Genomic DNA, 15312 nt, shown 5'->3' on the forward strand with positions numbered 1-15312 from the left:
GATTTCGGTGAAAAACACCAGTGTCCGCCACGGTGACTTTTACAGGCTTTGACGCGGAGAGTAGCAAAGAGTGCGCTAAGCAAGCGCTGACGGCGAGAGTAAATCGTTCAGCAGTCGGGCATTTCCTCCGCACCAGGGCGAAAGATGGCGTCGCCCGGCTGTAAAGAAATCGCCTGAACAGGGACTTGAAACCTGGACCCTCAGATTAAAAGTCTGATACTCTACCGACTGAGCTATCCAGGCTTCGAGAGAGCTCCCAGCTCTGCACGAACGTGGCTGTAACTTGGCTCTTCCTAACGTACGTTGGTAAGTCATGCACGGCGTGGCAAAGTTACAGCAAGCGAAACGTCTGCAGGTGCAACAGAGAATGGCTCTCCCTGCACTGAAAGCCTGCATTGCTCGAGGTTTCAATAGCCGATACAGGGAGAGGTGGGAAAGTTTATCTTTGCAGCACCTGTGTTCGCAACGGTGGCGCAACGGTAGCGCGTCTGACTCCAGATCAGAAGGTTGCGTGTTCAAATCACGTCGGGGTCATAGAAATCACCGCCCAACTCAGCGACAGCACTTTGGCTGAAAGGCAATTAGTGGGCCTGTGAATTTCAAGCCATTACTGAAAAGCGAAAGATTTCGGTGAAAAACACCAGTGTCCGCCACGGTGGCTTTTACAGGTTTTGACGCGGAAAGTAGCAAAGAGTGCGCTAAGCAAGCGCTGACGGCGAGAGTACATTGTTCAGCAGTCGGGCATTTCCTCCGCACCAGGGCGAAAGATGGCGTCGCCCGGCTTTAAAGAAATCGCAGGAACAGGGACTTGAACCCTGGACCCTCAGATGAAAAGTCTGATGCTCTACCGACTGAGCTATCCAGGCTTCGAGAGAGCACCCAGCTCTGCACGAACGTGGCTGTAACTTGGCTCTTCCTAACGTACGTTGGTAAGTCATGCACGGCGTGGCAAAGTTACAGCAAGCGAAACGTCTGCAGGTGCAACAGAGAATGGCTCTCCCTGCACTGAAAGCCTGCATTGCTCGAGGTTTCAATAGCAGATACAGGGAGAAGTGGGAAAGTTTATCTGTGCAGCACCTGTGGGACCTCGTGGCGCAACGGTAGCGCGTCTGACTCCAGATCAGAAGGTTGCGTGTTCAAATCACGTCGGGGCATAGAAATCACCGCTCAACACTTTTCACCGTCCAACTCAGCGACAGCACTTTGGCTGAAAGGCAATTAGTGGGCCTGTGAATTTCAAGCCATTACTGAAAAGCGAAGGATTTCGGTGAAAAACACCAGTGTCCGCCACGGTGACTTTTACAGGCTTTGACGCGGAGAGTAGCAAAGAGTGCGCTAAGCAAGCGCTGACGGCGAGAGTAAATCGTTCAGCAGTCGGGCATTTCCTCCGCACCAGGGCGAAAGATGGCGTCGCCCGGCTGTAAAGAAATCGCCTGAACAGGGACTTGAACCCTGGACCCTCAGATTAAAAGTCTGATGCTCTACCGACTGAGCTATCCAGGCTTCGAGAGAGCACCCAGCTCTGCACGAACGTGGCTGTAACTTGGCTCTTCCTAACGTACGTTGGTAAGTCATGCACGGCGTGGCAAAGTTACAGCAAGCGAAACGTCTGCAGGTGCAACAGAGAATGGCTCTCCCTGCACTGAAAGCCTGCATTGCTCGAGGTTTCAATAGCCGATACAGGGAGAGGTGGGAAAGTTTATCTTTGCAGCACCTGTGGGACCTCTTGGCGCAACGGTAGCGCGTCTGACTCCAGATCAGAAGGTTGCGTGTTCAAATCACGTCGGGGTCATAGAAATCACCGCTCAACTCTTTTCACCGCCCAACTCAGCGACAGCACTTTGGCTGAAAGGCAATTAGTGGGCCTGTGAATTTCAAGCCATTACTGAAAAGCGAAGGATTTCGGTGAAAAACACCAGTGTCCGCCACGGTGGCTTTTACAGGCTTTGACGCGGAAAGTAGCAAAGAGTGCGCTAAGCAAGCGCTGACGGCGAGAGTACATTGTTCAGCAGTCGGGCATTTCCTCCGCACCAGGGCGAAAGATGGCGTCGCCCGGCTTTAAAGAAATCGCCTGAACAGGGACTTGAACCCTGGACCCTCAGATTAAAAGTCTGATGCTCTACCGACTGAGCTATCCAGGCTTCGAGAGAGCACCCAGCTCTGCACGAACGTGGCTGTAACTTGGCTCTTCCTAACGTACGTTGGTAAGTCATGCACGGCGTGGCAAAGTTACAGCAAGCGAAACGTCTGCAGGTGCAACAGAGAATGGCTCTCCCTGCACTGAAAGCCTGCATTGCTCGAGGTTTCAATAGCAGATACAGGGAGAAGTGGGAAAGTTTATCTGTGCAGCACCTGTGGGACCTCGTGGCGCAACGGTAGCGCGTCTGACTCCAGATCAGAAGGTTGCGTGTTCAAATCACGTCGGGGTCATAGAAATCACCGCTCAACTCTTTTCACCGCCCAACTCAGCGACAGCACTTTGGCTGAAAGGCAATTAGTGGGCCTGTGAATTTCAAGCCATTACTGAAAAGCGAAGGATTTCGGTGAAAAACACCAGTGTCGGCCACGGTGACTTTTACAGGCTTTGACGCGGAAAGTAGCAAAGAGTGCGCTAAGCAAGCGCTGACGGCGAGAGTACATTGTTTAGCAGTCGGGCATTTCCTCCGCACCAGGGCGAAAGATGGCGTCGCCCGGCTTTAAAGAAATCGCCTGAACAGGGACTTGAACCCTGGACCCTCAGATTAAAAGTCTGATGCTCTACCGACTGAGCTATCCAGGCTTCGAGAGAGCTCCCAGCTCTGCACGAACGTGGCTGTAACTTGGCTCTTCCTAACGTACGTTGGTAAGTCATGCACGGCGTGGCAAAGTTACAGCAAGCGAAACGTCTGCAGGTGCAACAGAGAATGGCTCTCCCTGCACTGAAAGCCTGCATTGCTCGAGGTTTCAATAGCCGATACAGGGAGAGGTGGGAAAGTTTATCTTTGCAGCACCTGTGGGACCTCGTGGCGCAACGGTAGCGCGTCTGACTCCAGATCAGAAGGTTGCGTGTTCAAATCACGTCGGGGTCATAGAAATCACCGCTCAACTCTTTTCACCGCCCAACTCAGCGACAGCACTTTGGCTGAAAGGCAATTAGTGGGCCTGTGAATTTCAAGCCATTACTGAAAAGCGAAGGATTTCGGTGAAAAACACCAGTGTCCGCCACGGTGGCTTTTACAGGCTTTGACGCGGAAAGTAGCAAAGAGTGCGCTAAGCAAGCGCTGACGGCGAGAGTACATTGTTCAGCAGTCGGGCATTTCCTCCGCACCAGGGCGAAAGATGGCGTCGCCCGGCTTTAAAGAAATCGCCTGAACAGGGACTTGAACCCTGGACCCTCAGATTAAAAGTCTGATGCTCTACCGACTGAGCTATCCAGGCTTCGAGAGAGCTCCCAGCTCTGCACGAACGTGGCTGTAACTTGGCTCTTCCTAACGTACGTTGGTAAGTCATGCACGGCGTGGCAAAGTTACAGCAAGCGAAACGTCTGCAGGTGCAACAGAGAATGGCTCTCCCTGCACTGAAAGCCTGCATTGCTCGAGGTTTCAATAGCCGATACAGGGAGAGGTGGGAAAGTTTATCTTTGCAGCACCTGTGGGACCTCTTGGCGCAACGGTAGCGCGTCTGACTCCAGATCAGAAGGTTGCGTGTTCAAATCACGTCGGGGTCATAGAAATCACCGCTCAACTCTTTTCACCGCCCAACTCAGCGACATTACTTTGGCTGAAAGGCAATTAGTGGGCCTGTGAATTTCAAGCCATTACTGAAAAGCGAAGGATTTCGGTGAAAAACACCAGTGTCCGCCACGGTGGCTTTTACAGGCTTTGACGCGGAAAGTAGCAAAGAGTGCGCTAAGCAAGCGCTGACGGCGAGAGTACATTGTTCAGCAGTCGGGCATTTCCTCCGCACCAGGGCGAAAGATGGCGTCGCCCGGCTTTAAAGAAATCGCCTGAACAGGGACTTGAACCCTGGACCCTCAGATTAAAAGTCTGATGCTCTACCGACTGAGCTATCCAGCTTTCGAGAGAGCACCCAGCTCTGCACGAACGTGGCTGTAACTTGGCTCTTCCTAACGTACGTTGGTAAGTCATGCACGGCGTGGCAAAGTTACAGCAAGCGAAACGTCTGCAGGTGCAACAGAGAATGGCTCTCCCTGCACTGAAAGCCTGCATTGCTCGAGGTTTCAATAGCAGATACAGGGAGAAGTGGGAAAGTTTATCTGTGCAGCACCTGTGGGACCTCGTGGCGCAACGGTAGTGCGTCTGACTCCAGATCAGAAGGTTGCGTGTTCAAATCACGTCGGGGTCATAGAAATCACCGCTCAACTCTTTTCACCGCCCAACTCAGCGACAGCACTTTGGCTGAAAGGCAATTAGTGGGCCTGTGAATTTCAAGCCATTACTGAAAAGCGAAGGATTTCGGTGAAAAACACCAGTGTCGGCCACGGTGACTTTTACAGGCTTTGACGCGGAAAGTAGCAAAGAGTGCGCTAAGCAAGCGCTGACGGCGAGAGTACATTGTTTAGCAGTCGGGCATTTCCTCCGCACCAGGGCGAAAGATGGCGTCGCCCGGCTTTAAAGAAATCGCCTGAACAGGGACTTGAACCCTGGACCCTCAGATTAAAAGTCTGATGCTCTACCGACTGAGCTATCCAGGCTTCGAGAGAGCTCCCAGCTCTGCACGAACGTGGCTGTAACTTGGCTCTTCCTAACGTACGTTGGTAAGTCATGCACGGCGTGGCAAAGTTACAGCAAGCGAAACGTCTGCAGGTGCAACAGAGAATGGCTCTCCCTGCACTGAAAGCCTGCATTGCTCGAGGTTTCAATAGCCGATACAGGGAGAGGTGGGAAAGTTTATCTTTGCAGCACCTGTGGGACCTCGTGGCGCAACGGTAGCGCGTCTGACTCCAGATCAGAAGGTTGCGTGTTCAAATCACGTCGGGGTCATAGAAATCACCGCTCAACTCTTTTCACCGCCCAACTCAGCGACAGCACTTTGGCTGAAAGGCAATTAGTGGGCCTGTGAATTTCAAGCCATTACTGAAAAGCGAAGGATTTCGGTGAAAAACACCAGTGTCCGCCACGGTGACTTTTACAGGCTTTGACGCGGAAAGTAGCAAAGAGTGCGCTAAGCAAGCGCTGACGGCGAGAGTACATTGTTCAGCAGTCGGGCATTTCCTCCGCACCAGGGCGAAAGATGGCGTCGCCCGGCTTTAAAGAAATCGCCTGAACAGGGACTTGAACCCTGGACCCTCAGATTAAAAGTCTGATGCTCTACCGACTGAGCTATCCAGGCTTCGAGAGAGCTCCCAGCTCTGCACGAACGTGGCTGTAACTTGGCTCTTCCTAACGTACGTTGGTAAGTCATGCACGGCGTGGCAAAGTTACAGCAAGCGAAACGTCTGCAGGTGCAACAGAGAATGGCTCTCCCTGCACTGAAAGCCTGCATTGCTCGAGGTTTCAATAGCCGATACAGGGAGAGGTGGGAAAGTTTATCTTTGCAGCACCTGTGGGACCTCGTGGCGCAACGGTAGCGCGTCTGACTCCAGATCAGAAGGTTGCGTGTTCAAATCACGTCGGGGTCATAGAAATCACCGCTCAACTCTTTTCACCGCCCAACTCAGCGACAGCACTTTGGCTGAAAGGCAATTAGTGGGCCTGTGAATTTCAAGCCATTACTGAAAAGCGAAGGATTTCGGTGAAAAACACCAGTGTCCGCCACGGTGGCTTTTACAGGCTTTGACGCGGAAAGTAGCAAAGAGTGCGCTAAGCAAGCGCTGACGGCGAGAGTACATTGTTCAGCAGTCGGGCATTTCCTCCGCACCAGGGCGAAAGATGGCGTCGCCCGGCTTTAAAGAAATCGCCTGAACAGGGACTTGAACCCTGGACCCTCAGATTAAAAGTCTGATGCTCTACCGACTGAGCTATCCAGGCTTCGAGAGAGCTCCCAGCTCTGCACGAACGTGGCTGTAACTTGGCTCTTCCTAACGTACGTTGGTAAGTCATGCACGGCGTGGCAAAGTTACAGCAAGCGAAACGTCTGCAGGTGCAACAGAGAATGGCTCTCCCTGCACTGAAAGCCTGCATTGCTCGAGGTTTCAATAGCCGATACAGGGATAGGTGGGAAAGTTTATCTGTGCAGCACCTGTGGGACCTCGTGGCGCAACGGTAGCGCGTCTGACTCCAGATCAGAAGGTTGCGTGTTCAAATCACGTCGGGGTCATAGAAATCACCGCTCAACTCTTTTCACCGTCCAACTCAGCGACAGCACTTTGGCTGAAAGGCAATTAGTGGGCCTGTGAATTTCAAGCCATTACTGAAAAGCGAAGGATTTCGGTGAAAAACACCAGTGTCCGCCACGGTGACTTTTACAGGCTTTGACGCGGAGAGTAGCAAAGAGTGCGCTAAGCAAGCGCTGACGGCGAGAGTAAATCGTTCAGCAGTCGGGCATTTCCTCCGCACCAGGGCGAAAGATGGCGTCGCCCGGCTGTAAAGAAATCGCCTGAACAGGGACTTGAACCCTGGACCCTCAGATTAAAAGTCTGATGCTCTACCGACTGAGCTATCCAGGCTTCGAGAGAGCACCCAGCTCTGCACGAACGTGGCTGTAACTTGGCTCTTCCTAACGTACGTTGGTAAGTCATGCACGGCGTGGCAAAGTTACAGCAAGCGAAACGTCTGCAGGTGCAACAGAGAATGGCTCTCCCTGCACTGAAAGCCTGCATTGCTCGAGGTTTCAATAGCCGATACAGGGAGAGGTGGGAAAGTTTATCTTTGCAGCACCTGTGGGACCTCGTGGCGCAACGGTAGCGCGTCTGACTCCAGATCAGAAGGTTGCGTGTTCAAATCACGTCGGGGTCATAGAAATCACCGCTCAACTCTTTTCACCGCCCAACTCAGCGACAGCACTTTGGCTGAAAGGCAATTAGTGGGCCTGTGAATTTCAAGCCATTACTGAAAAGCGAAGGATTTCGGTGAAAAACACCAGTGTCCGCCACGGTGACTTTTACAGGCTTTGACGCGGAGAGTAGCAAAGAGTGCGCTAAGCAAGCGCTGACGGCGAGAGTAAATCGTTCAGCAGTCGGGCATTTCCTCCGCACCAGGGCGAAAGATGGCGTCGCCCGGCTGTAAAGAAATCGCCTGAACAGGGACTTGAACCCTGGACCCTCAGATTAAAAGTCTGATACTCTACCGACTGAGCTATCCAGGCTTCGAGAGAGCTCCCAGCTCTGCACGAACGTGGCTGTAACTTGGCTCTTCCTAACGTACGTTGGTAAGTCATGCACGGCGTGGCAAAGTTACAGCAAGCGAAACGTCTGCAGGTGCAACAGACAATGGCTCTCCCTGCACTGAAAGCCTGCATTGCTCGAGGTTTCAATAGCCGATACAGGGAGAGGTGGGAAAGTTTATCTTTGCAGCACCTGTGTTCGCAACGGTGGCGCAACGGTAGCGCGTCTGACTCCAGATCAGAAGGTTGCGTGTTCAAATCACGTCGGGGTCATAGAAATCACCGCTCAACTCTTTTCACCGCCCAACTCAGCGACAGCACTTTGGCTGAAAGGCAATTAGTGGGCCTGTGAATTTCAAGCCATTACTGAAAAGCGAAAGATTTCGGTGAAAAACACCAGTGTCCGCCACGGTGGCTTTTACAGGCTTTGACGCGGAAAGTAGCAAAGAGTGCGCTAAGCAAGCGCTGACGGCGAGAGTACAATGTTCAGCAGTCGGGCATTTCCTCCGCACCAGGGCGAAAGATGGCGTCGCCCGGCTTTAAAGAAATCGCCTGAACAGGGACTTGAACCCTGGACCCTCAGATGAAAAGTCTGATGCTCTACCGACTGAGCTATCCAGGCTTCGAGAGAGCACCCAGCTCTGCACGAACGTGGCTGTAACTTGGCTCTTCCTAACGTACGTTGGTAAGTCATGCACGGCGTGGCAAAGTTACAGCAAGCGAAACGTCTGCAGGTGCAACAGAGAATGGCTCTCCCTGCACTGAAAGCCTGCATTGCTCGAGGTTTCAATAGCAGATACAGGGAGAAGTGGGAAAGTTTATCTGTGCAGCACCTGTGGGACCTCGTGGCGCAACGGTAGCGCGTCTGACTCCAGATCAGAAGGTTGCGTGTTCAAATCACGTCGGGGCATAGAAATCACCGCTCAACACTTTTCACCGTCCAACTCAGCGACAGCACTTTGGCTGAAAGGCAATTAGTGGGCCTGTGAATTTCAAGCCATTACTGAAAAGCGAAGGATTTCGGTGAAAAACACCAGTGTCCGCCACGGTGACTTTTACAGGCTTTGACGCGGAGAGTAGCAAAGAGTGCGCTAAGCAAGCGCTGACGGCGAGAGTAAATCGTTCAGCAGTCGGGCATTTCCTCCGCACCAGGGCGAAAGATGGCGTCGCCCGGCTGTAAAGAAATCGCCTGAACAGGGACTTGAACCCTGGACCCTCAGATTAAAAGTCTGATGCTCTACCGACTGAGCTATCCAGGCTTCGAGAGAGCACCCAGCTCTGCACGAACGTGGCTGTAACTTGGCTCTTCCTAACGTACGTTGGTAAGTCATGCACGGCGTGGCAAAGTTACAGCAAGCGAAACGTCTGCAGGTGCAACAGAGAATGGCTCTCCCTGCACTGAAAGCCTGCATTGCTCGAGGTTTCAATAGCAGATACAGGGAGAAGTGGGAAAGTTTATCTGTGCAGCACCTGTGGGACCTCGTGGCGCAACGGTAGCGCGTCTGACTCCAGATCAGAAGGTTGCGTGTTCAAATCACGTCGGGGTCATAGAAATCACCGCTCAACTCTTTTCACCGCCCAACTCAGCGACAGCACTTTGGCTGAAAGGCAATTAGTGGGCCTGTGAATTTCAAGCCATTACTGAAAAGCGAAGGATTTCGGTGAAAAACACCAGTGTCCGCCACGGTGGCTTTTACAGGCTTTGACGCGGAAAGTAGCAAAGAGTGCGCTAAGCAAGCGCTGACGGCGAGAGTACATTGTTCAGCAGTCGGGCATTTCCTCCGCACCAGGGCGAAAGATGGCGTCGCCCGGCTTTAAAGAAATCGCCTGAACAGGGACTTGAACCCTGGACCCTCAGATTAAAAGTCTGATGCTCTACCGACTGAGCTATCCAGGCTTCGAGAGAGCTCCCAGCTCTGCACGACCGTGGCTGTAACTTGGCTCTTCCTAACGTACGTTGGTAAGTCATGCACGGCGTGGCAAAGTTACAGCAAGCGAAACGTCTGCAGGTGCAACAGAGAATGGCTCTCCCTGCACTGAAAGCCTGCATTGCTCGAGGTTTCAATAGCCGATACAGGGAGAGGTGGGAAAGTTTATCTTTGCAGCACCTGTGGGACCTCTTGGCGCAACGGTAGCGCGTCTGACTCCAGATCAGAAGGTTGCGTGTTCAAATCACGTCGGGGTCATAGAAATCACCGCTCAACTCTTTTCACCGCCCAACTCAGCGACAGCACTTTGGCTGAAAGGCAATTAGTGGGCCTGTGAATTTCAAGCCATTACTGAAAAGCGAAGGATTTCGGTGAAAAACACCAGTGTCCGCCACGGTGGCTTTTACAGGCTTTGACGCGGAAAGTAGCAAAGAGTGCGCTAAGCAAGCGCTGACGGCGAGAGTACATTGTTCAGCAGTCGGGCATTTCCTCCGCACCAGGGCGAAAGATGGCGTCGCCCGGCTTTAAAGAAATCGCCTGAACAGGGACTTGAACCCTGGACCCTCAGATTAAAAGTCTGATGCTCTACCGACTGAGCTATCCAGGCTTCGAGAGAGCACCCAGCTCTGCACGAACGTGGCTGTAACTTGGCTCTTCCTAACGTACGTTGGTAAGTCATGCACGGCGTGGCAAAGTTACAGCAAGCGAAACGTCTGCAGGTGCAACAGAGAATGGCTCTCCCTGCACTGAAAGCCTGCATTGCTCGAGGTTTCAATAGCAGATACAGGGAGAAGTGGGAAAGTTTATCTGTGCAGCACCTGTGGTACCTCGTGGCGCAACGGTAGCGCGTCTGACTCCAGATCAGAAGGTTGCGTGTTCAAATCACGTCGGGGTCATAGAAATCACCGCTCAACTCTTTTCACCGCCCAACTCAGCGACAGCACTTTGGCTGAAAGGCAATTAGTGGGCCTGTGAATTTCAAGCCATTACTGAAAAGCGAAGGATTTCGGTGAAAAACACCAGTGTCGGCCACGGTGACTTTTACAGGCTTTGACGCGGAAAGTAGCAAAGAGTGCGCTAAGCAAGCGCTGACGGCGAGAGTACATTGTTTAGCAGTCGGGCATTTCCTCCGCACCAGGGCGAAAGATGGCGTCGCCCGGCTTTAAAGAAATCGCCTGAACAGGGACTTGAACCCTGGACCCTCAGATTAAAAGTCTGATGCTCTACCGACTGAGCTATCCAGGCTTCGAGAGAGCTCCCAGCTCTGCACGAACGTGGCTGTAACTTGGCTCTTCCTAACGTACGTTGGTAAGTCATGCACGGCGTGGCAAAGTTACAGCAAGCGAAACGTCTGCAGGTGCAACAGAGAATGGCTCTCCCTGCACTGAAAGCCTGCATTGCTCGAGGTTTCAATAGCCGATACAGGGAGAGGTGGGAAAGTTTATCTTTGCAGCACCTGTGGGACCTCGTGGCGCAACGGTAGCGCGTCTGACTCCAGATCAGAAGGTTGCGTGTTCAAATCACGTCGGGGTCATAGAAATCACCGCTCAACTCTTTTCACCGCCCAACTCAGCGACAGCACTTTGGCTGAAAGGCAATTAGTGGGCCTGTGAATTTCAAGCCATTACTGAAAAGCGAAGGATTTCGGTGAAAAACACCAGTGTCCGCCACGGTGGCTTTTACAGGCTTTGACGCGGAAAGTAGCAAAGAGTGCGCTAAGCAAGCGCTGACGGCGAGAGTACATTGTTCAGCAGTCGGGCATTTCCTCCGCACCAGGGCGAAAGATGGCGTCGCCCGGCTTTAAAGAAATCGCCTGAACAGGGACTTGAACCCTGGACCCTCAGATTAAAAGTCTGATGCTCTACCGACTGAGCTATCCAGGCTTCGAGAGAGCTCCCAGCTCTGCACGAACGTGGCTGTAACTTGGCTCTTCCTAACGTACGTTGGTAAGTCATGCACGGCGTGGCAAAGTTACAGCAAGCGAAACGTCTGCAGGTGCAACAGAGAATGGCTCTCCCTGCACTGAAAGCCTGCATTGCTCGAGGTTTCAATAGCCGATACAGGGAGAGGTGGGAAAGTTTATCTTTGCAGCACCTGTGGGACCTCGTGGCGCAACGGTAGCGCGTCTGACTCCAGATCAGAAGGTTGCGTGTTCAAATCACGTCGGGGTCATAGAAATCACCGCTCAACTCTTTTCACCGCCCAACTCAGCGACAGCACTTTGGCTGAAAGGCAATTAGTGGGCCTGTGAATTTCAAGCCATTACTGAAAAGCGAAGGATTTCGGTGAAAAACACCAGTGTCCGCCACGGTGACTTTTACAGGCTTTGACGCGGAAAGTAGCAAAGAGTGCGCTAAGCAAGCGCTGACGGCGAGAGTACATTGTTCAGCAGTCGGGCATTTCCTCCGCACCAGGGCGAAAGATGGCGTCGCCCGGCTTTAAAGAAATCGCCTGAACAGGGACTTGAACCCTGGACCCTCAGATTAAAAGTCTGATGCTCTACCGACTGAGCTATCCAGGCTTCGAGAGAGCTCGCAGCTCTGCACGAACGTGGCTGTAACTTGGCTCTTCCTAACGTACGTTGGTAAGTCATGCACGGCGTGGCAAAGTTTCAGCAAGCGAAACGTCTGCAGGTGCAACAGAGAATGGCTCTCCCTGCACTGAAAGCCTGCATTGCTCGAGGTTTCAATAGCCGATACAGGGAGAGGTGGGAAAGTTTATCTTTGCAGCACCTGTGGGACCTCGTGGCGCAACGGTAGCGCGTCTGACTCCAGATCAGAAGGTTGCGTGTTCAAATCACGTCGGGGTCATAGAAATCACCGCTTAACTCTTTTCACCGCCCAACTCAGCGACAGCACTTTGGCTGAAAGGCAATTAGTGGGCCTGTGAATTTCAAGCCATTACTGAAAAGCGAAGGATTTCGGTGAAAAACACCAGTGTCCGCCACGGTGACTTTTACAGGCTTTGACGCGGAAAGTAGCAAAGAGTGCGCTAAGCAAGCGCTGACGGCGAGAGTACATTGTTCAGCAGTCGGGCATTTCCTCCGCACCAGGGCGAAAGATGGCGTCGCCCGGCTTTAAAGAAATCGCCTGAACAGGGACTTGAACCCTGGACCCTCAGATTAAAAGTCTGATGCTCTACCGACTGAGCTATCCAGGCTTCGAGAGAGCTCGCAGCTCTGCACGAACGTGGCTGTAACTTGGCTCTTCCTAACGTACGTTGGTAAGTCATGCACGGCGTGGCAAAGTTACAGCAAGCGAAACGTCTGCAGGTGCAACAGAGAATGGCTCTCCCTGCACTGAAAGCCTGCATTGCTCGAGGTTTCAATAGCCGATACAGGGAGAGGTGGGAAAGTTTATCTTTGCAGCACCTGTGGGACCTCGTGGCGCAACGGTAACGCGTCTGACTCCAGATCAGAAGGTTGCGTGTTCAAATCACGTCGGGGTCATAGAAATCACCGCTCAACTCTTTTCACCGCTCCCAACTCAGCGACAGCACTTTGACTGAAAGGCAATTAGTGGGCCTGTGAATTTCAAGCCATTACTGAAAAGCGAAGGATTTCGGTGAAAAACACCAGTGTCCGCCACGGTGACTTTTACAGGCTTTGACGCGGAAAGTAGCAAAGAGTGCGCTAAGCAAGCGCTGACGGCGAGAGTACATTGTTCAGCAGTCGGGCATTTCCTTCGCACCAGGGCGAAAGATGGCGTCACCCGGCTTTAAAGAAATCGCCTGAACAGGGACTTGAACCCTGGACCCTCAGATTAAAAGTCTGATGCTCTACCGACTGAGCTATCCAGGCTTCGAGAGAACTCGCAGCTCTGCACGAACGTGGCTGTAACTTGGCTCTTCCTAACGTACGTTGGTAAGTCATGCACGGCGTGGCAAAGTTACAGCAAGCGAAACGTCTGCAGGTGCAACAGAGAATGGCTCTCCCTGCACTGAAAGCCTGCATTGCTCGAGGTTTCAATAGCCGATACAGGGAGAGGTGGGAAAGTTTATCTTTGCAGCACCTGTGGGACCTCGTGGCGCAACGGTAGCGCGTCTGACTCCAGATCAGAAGGTTGCGTGTTCAAATCACGTCGGGGTCATAGAAATCACCGCTTAACTCTTTTCACCGCCCAACTCAGCGACAGCACTTTGGCTGAAAGGCAATTAGTGGGCCTGTGAATTTCAAGCCATTACTGAAAAGCGAAGGATTTCGGTGAAAAACACCAGTGTCCGCCACGGTGACTTTTACAGGCTTTGACGCGGAAAGTAGCAAAGAGTGCGCTAAGCAAGCGCTGACGGCGAGAGTACATTGTTCAGCAGTCGGGCATTTCCTCCGCACCAGGGCGAAAGATGGCGTCGCCCGGCTTTAAAGAAATCGCCTGAACAGGGACTTGAACCCTGGACCCTCAGATTAAAAGTCTGATGCTCTACCGACTGAGCTATCCAGGCTTCGAGAGAGCTCGCAGCTCTGCACGAACGTGGCTGTAACTTGGCTCTTCCTAACGTACGTTGGTAAGTCATGCACGGCGTGGCAAAGTTACAGCAAGCGAAACGTCTGCAGGTGCAACAGAGAATGGCTCTCCCTGCACTGAAAGCCTGCATTGCTCGAGGTTTCAATAGCCGATACAGGGAGAGGTGGGAAAGTTTATCTTTGCAGCACCTGTGGGACCTCGTGGCGCAACGGTAACGCGTCTGACTCCAGATCAGAAGGTTGCGTGTTCAAATCACGTCGGGGTCATAGAAATCACCGCTCAACTCTTTTCACCGCTCCCAACTCAGCGACAGCACTTTGACTGAAAGGCAATTAGTGGGCCTGTGAATTTCAAGCCATTACTGAAAAGCGAAGGATTTCGGTGAAAAACACCAGTGTCCGCCACGGTGACTTTTACAGGCTTTGACGCGGAAAGTAGCAAAGAGTGCGCTAAGCAAGCGCTGACGGCGAGAGTACATTGTTCAGCAGTCGGGCATTTCCTCCGCACCAGGGCGAAAGATGGCGTCGCCCGGCTTTAAAGAAATCGCCTGAACAGGGACTTGAACCCTGGACCCTCAGATTAAAAGTCTGATGCTCTACCGACTGAGCTATCCAGGCTTCGAGAGAACTCGCAGCTCTGCACGAACGTGGCTGTAACTTGGCTCTTCCTAACGTACGTTGGTAAGTCATGCACGGCGTGGCAAAGTTACAGCAAGCGAAACGTCTGCAGGTGCAACAGAGAATGGCTCTCCCTGCACTGAAAGCCTGCATTGCTCGAGGTTTCAATAGCCGATACAGGGAGAGGTGGGAAAGTTTATCTTTGCAGCACCTGTGGGACCTCGTGGCGCAACGGTAGCGCGTCTGACTCCAGATCAGAAGGTTGCGTGTTCAAATCACGTCGGGGTCATAGAAATCACCGCTCAACTCTTTTCACCGCTCCCAACTCAGCGACAGCACTTTGGCTGAAAGGCAATTAGTGGGCCTGTGAATTTCAAGCCATTACTGAAAAGCGAAGGATTTCGGTGAAAAACACCAGTGTCCGCCACGGTGACTTTTACAGGCTTTGACGCGGAAAGTAGCAAAGAGTGCGCTAAGCAAGCGCTGACGGCGAGAGTACATTGTTCAGCAGTCGGGCATTTCCTCCGCACCAGGGCGAAAGATGGCGTCGCCCGGCTTTAAAGAAATCGCCTGAACAGGGACTTGAACCCTGGACCCTCAGATTAAAAGTCTGATGCTCTACCGACTGAGCTATCCAGGCTTCGAGAGAGCTCGCAGCTCTGCACGAACGTGGCTGTAACTTGGCTCTTCCTAACGTACGTTGGTAAGTCATGCACGGCGTGGCAAAGTTACAGCAAGCGAAACGTCTGCAGGTGCAACAGAGAATGGCTCTCCCTGCACTGAAAGCCTGCATTGCTCGAGGTTTCAATAGCCGATACAGGGAGAGGTGGGAAAGTTTATCTTTGCAGCACCTGTGGGACCTCGTGGCGCAACGGTAGCGCGTCTGACTCCAGATCAGAAGGTTGCGTGTTCAAATCACGTCGGGGTCATAGAAATCACCGCTCAACTCTTTTCACCGCCCAACTCAGCGACAGCACTTTGGCTGAAAGGCAATTAGTGGGCCTGTGAATTTCAGGCCATTACTGAAAAGCGAAGGATTTCGGT

General features: G+C 52.6%; 32 non-coding genes across 32 annotated transcripts; 13 read left to right on the plus strand and 19 right to left on the minus strand.

Moving 5' to 3' along the window:
* Nucleotides 1-1430: 1430 nt before the first annotated feature.
* Nucleotides 1431-1503, minus strand: trnak-uuu (transfer RNA lysine (anticodon UUU)). The gene has a single exon. It is a non-coding gene; the product is annotated as a tRNA-Lys (tRNA).
* A 565-nt stretch (nucleotides 1504-2068) lies between these two features.
* Nucleotides 2069-2141, minus strand: trnak-uuu (transfer RNA lysine (anticodon UUU)). Its single transcript has one exon. It is a non-coding gene; the product is annotated as a tRNA-Lys (tRNA).
* A 217-nt stretch (nucleotides 2142-2358) lies between these two features.
* trnaw-cca (transfer RNA tryptophan (anticodon CCA)) lies at nucleotides 2359-2430 on the plus strand. The gene has a single exon. It is a non-coding gene; the product is annotated as a tRNA-Trp (tRNA).
* Nucleotides 2431-2706: 276 nt separating this feature from the next.
* On the minus strand, nucleotides 2707-2779 carry trnak-uuu (transfer RNA lysine (anticodon UUU)). The gene has a single exon. It is a non-coding gene; the product is annotated as a tRNA-Lys (tRNA).
* A 217-nt stretch (nucleotides 2780-2996) lies between these two features.
* Nucleotides 2997-3068, plus strand: trnaw-cca (transfer RNA tryptophan (anticodon CCA)). The gene has a single exon. It is a non-coding gene; the product is annotated as a tRNA-Trp (tRNA).
* Nucleotides 3069-3344: 276 nt separating this feature from the next.
* Nucleotides 3345-3417, minus strand: trnak-uuu (transfer RNA lysine (anticodon UUU)). The gene has a single exon. It is a non-coding gene; the product is annotated as a tRNA-Lys (tRNA).
* A 1203-nt stretch (nucleotides 3418-4620) lies between these two features.
* On the minus strand, nucleotides 4621-4693 carry trnak-uuu (transfer RNA lysine (anticodon UUU)). Its single transcript has one exon. It is a non-coding gene; the product is annotated as a tRNA-Lys (tRNA).
* Nucleotides 4694-4910: 217 nt separating this feature from the next.
* Nucleotides 4911-4982, plus strand: trnaw-cca (transfer RNA tryptophan (anticodon CCA)). Its single transcript has one exon. It is a non-coding gene; the product is annotated as a tRNA-Trp (tRNA).
* A 276-nt stretch (nucleotides 4983-5258) lies between these two features.
* Nucleotides 5259-5331, minus strand: trnak-uuu (transfer RNA lysine (anticodon UUU)). Its single transcript has one exon. It is a non-coding gene; the product is annotated as a tRNA-Lys (tRNA).
* A 217-nt stretch (nucleotides 5332-5548) lies between these two features.
* Nucleotides 5549-5620, plus strand: trnaw-cca (transfer RNA tryptophan (anticodon CCA)). Its single transcript has one exon. It is a non-coding gene; the product is annotated as a tRNA-Trp (tRNA).
* A 276-nt stretch (nucleotides 5621-5896) lies between these two features.
* trnak-uuu (transfer RNA lysine (anticodon UUU)) lies at nucleotides 5897-5969 on the minus strand. Its single transcript has one exon. It is a non-coding gene; the product is annotated as a tRNA-Lys (tRNA).
* A 217-nt stretch (nucleotides 5970-6186) lies between these two features.
* trnaw-cca (transfer RNA tryptophan (anticodon CCA)) lies at nucleotides 6187-6258 on the plus strand. Its single transcript has one exon. It is a non-coding gene; the product is annotated as a tRNA-Trp (tRNA).
* A 276-nt stretch (nucleotides 6259-6534) lies between these two features.
* Nucleotides 6535-6607, minus strand: trnak-uuu (transfer RNA lysine (anticodon UUU)). Its single transcript has one exon. It is a non-coding gene; the product is annotated as a tRNA-Lys (tRNA).
* Nucleotides 6608-6824: 217 nt separating this feature from the next.
* On the plus strand, nucleotides 6825-6896 carry trnaw-cca (transfer RNA tryptophan (anticodon CCA)). The gene has a single exon. It is a non-coding gene; the product is annotated as a tRNA-Trp (tRNA).
* Nucleotides 6897-8449: 1553 nt separating this feature from the next.
* Nucleotides 8450-8522, minus strand: trnak-uuu (transfer RNA lysine (anticodon UUU)). Its single transcript has one exon. It is a non-coding gene; the product is annotated as a tRNA-Lys (tRNA).
* A 217-nt stretch (nucleotides 8523-8739) lies between these two features.
* On the plus strand, nucleotides 8740-8811 carry trnaw-cca (transfer RNA tryptophan (anticodon CCA)). The gene has a single exon. It is a non-coding gene; the product is annotated as a tRNA-Trp (tRNA).
* Nucleotides 8812-9087: 276 nt separating this feature from the next.
* Nucleotides 9088-9160, minus strand: trnak-uuu (transfer RNA lysine (anticodon UUU)). The gene has a single exon. It is a non-coding gene; the product is annotated as a tRNA-Lys (tRNA).
* A 565-nt stretch (nucleotides 9161-9725) lies between these two features.
* On the minus strand, nucleotides 9726-9798 carry trnak-uuu (transfer RNA lysine (anticodon UUU)). The gene has a single exon. It is a non-coding gene; the product is annotated as a tRNA-Lys (tRNA).
* A 565-nt stretch (nucleotides 9799-10363) lies between these two features.
* On the minus strand, nucleotides 10364-10436 carry trnak-uuu (transfer RNA lysine (anticodon UUU)). The gene has a single exon. It is a non-coding gene; the product is annotated as a tRNA-Lys (tRNA).
* A 217-nt stretch (nucleotides 10437-10653) lies between these two features.
* trnaw-cca (transfer RNA tryptophan (anticodon CCA)) lies at nucleotides 10654-10725 on the plus strand. Its single transcript has one exon. It is a non-coding gene; the product is annotated as a tRNA-Trp (tRNA).
* Nucleotides 10726-11001: 276 nt separating this feature from the next.
* On the minus strand, nucleotides 11002-11074 carry trnak-uuu (transfer RNA lysine (anticodon UUU)). Its single transcript has one exon. It is a non-coding gene; the product is annotated as a tRNA-Lys (tRNA).
* A 217-nt stretch (nucleotides 11075-11291) lies between these two features.
* trnaw-cca (transfer RNA tryptophan (anticodon CCA)) lies at nucleotides 11292-11363 on the plus strand. The gene has a single exon. It is a non-coding gene; the product is annotated as a tRNA-Trp (tRNA).
* Nucleotides 11364-11639: 276 nt separating this feature from the next.
* trnak-uuu (transfer RNA lysine (anticodon UUU)) lies at nucleotides 11640-11712 on the minus strand. The gene has a single exon. It is a non-coding gene; the product is annotated as a tRNA-Lys (tRNA).
* Nucleotides 11713-11929: 217 nt separating this feature from the next.
* Nucleotides 11930-12001, plus strand: trnaw-cca (transfer RNA tryptophan (anticodon CCA)). Its single transcript has one exon. It is a non-coding gene; the product is annotated as a tRNA-Trp (tRNA).
* Nucleotides 12002-12277: 276 nt separating this feature from the next.
* trnak-uuu (transfer RNA lysine (anticodon UUU)) lies at nucleotides 12278-12350 on the minus strand. The gene has a single exon. It is a non-coding gene; the product is annotated as a tRNA-Lys (tRNA).
* Nucleotides 12351-12917: 567 nt separating this feature from the next.
* trnak-uuu (transfer RNA lysine (anticodon UUU)) lies at nucleotides 12918-12990 on the minus strand. Its single transcript has one exon. It is a non-coding gene; the product is annotated as a tRNA-Lys (tRNA).
* A 217-nt stretch (nucleotides 12991-13207) lies between these two features.
* trnaw-cca (transfer RNA tryptophan (anticodon CCA)) lies at nucleotides 13208-13279 on the plus strand. The gene has a single exon. It is a non-coding gene; the product is annotated as a tRNA-Trp (tRNA).
* A 276-nt stretch (nucleotides 13280-13555) lies between these two features.
* trnak-uuu (transfer RNA lysine (anticodon UUU)) lies at nucleotides 13556-13628 on the minus strand. Its single transcript has one exon. It is a non-coding gene; the product is annotated as a tRNA-Lys (tRNA).
* Nucleotides 13629-14195: 567 nt separating this feature from the next.
* trnak-uuu (transfer RNA lysine (anticodon UUU)) lies at nucleotides 14196-14268 on the minus strand. The gene has a single exon. It is a non-coding gene; the product is annotated as a tRNA-Lys (tRNA).
* Nucleotides 14269-14485: 217 nt separating this feature from the next.
* trnaw-cca (transfer RNA tryptophan (anticodon CCA)) lies at nucleotides 14486-14557 on the plus strand. Its single transcript has one exon. It is a non-coding gene; the product is annotated as a tRNA-Trp (tRNA).
* Nucleotides 14558-14835: 278 nt separating this feature from the next.
* On the minus strand, nucleotides 14836-14908 carry trnak-uuu (transfer RNA lysine (anticodon UUU)). The gene has a single exon. It is a non-coding gene; the product is annotated as a tRNA-Lys (tRNA).
* A 217-nt stretch (nucleotides 14909-15125) lies between these two features.
* trnaw-cca (transfer RNA tryptophan (anticodon CCA)) lies at nucleotides 15126-15197 on the plus strand. Its single transcript has one exon. It is a non-coding gene; the product is annotated as a tRNA-Trp (tRNA).
* The last annotated feature ends 115 nt before the right edge of the window (nucleotides 15198-15312 follow it).

The sequence above is a fragment of the Sardina pilchardus genome, chromosome 5 (assembly GCF_963854185.1).
Source record: "Sardina pilchardus chromosome 5, fSarPil1.1, whole genome shotgun sequence".
Taxonomy (NCBI): domain Eukaryota; kingdom Metazoa; phylum Chordata; class Actinopteri; order Clupeiformes; family Clupeidae; genus Sardina; species Sardina pilchardus.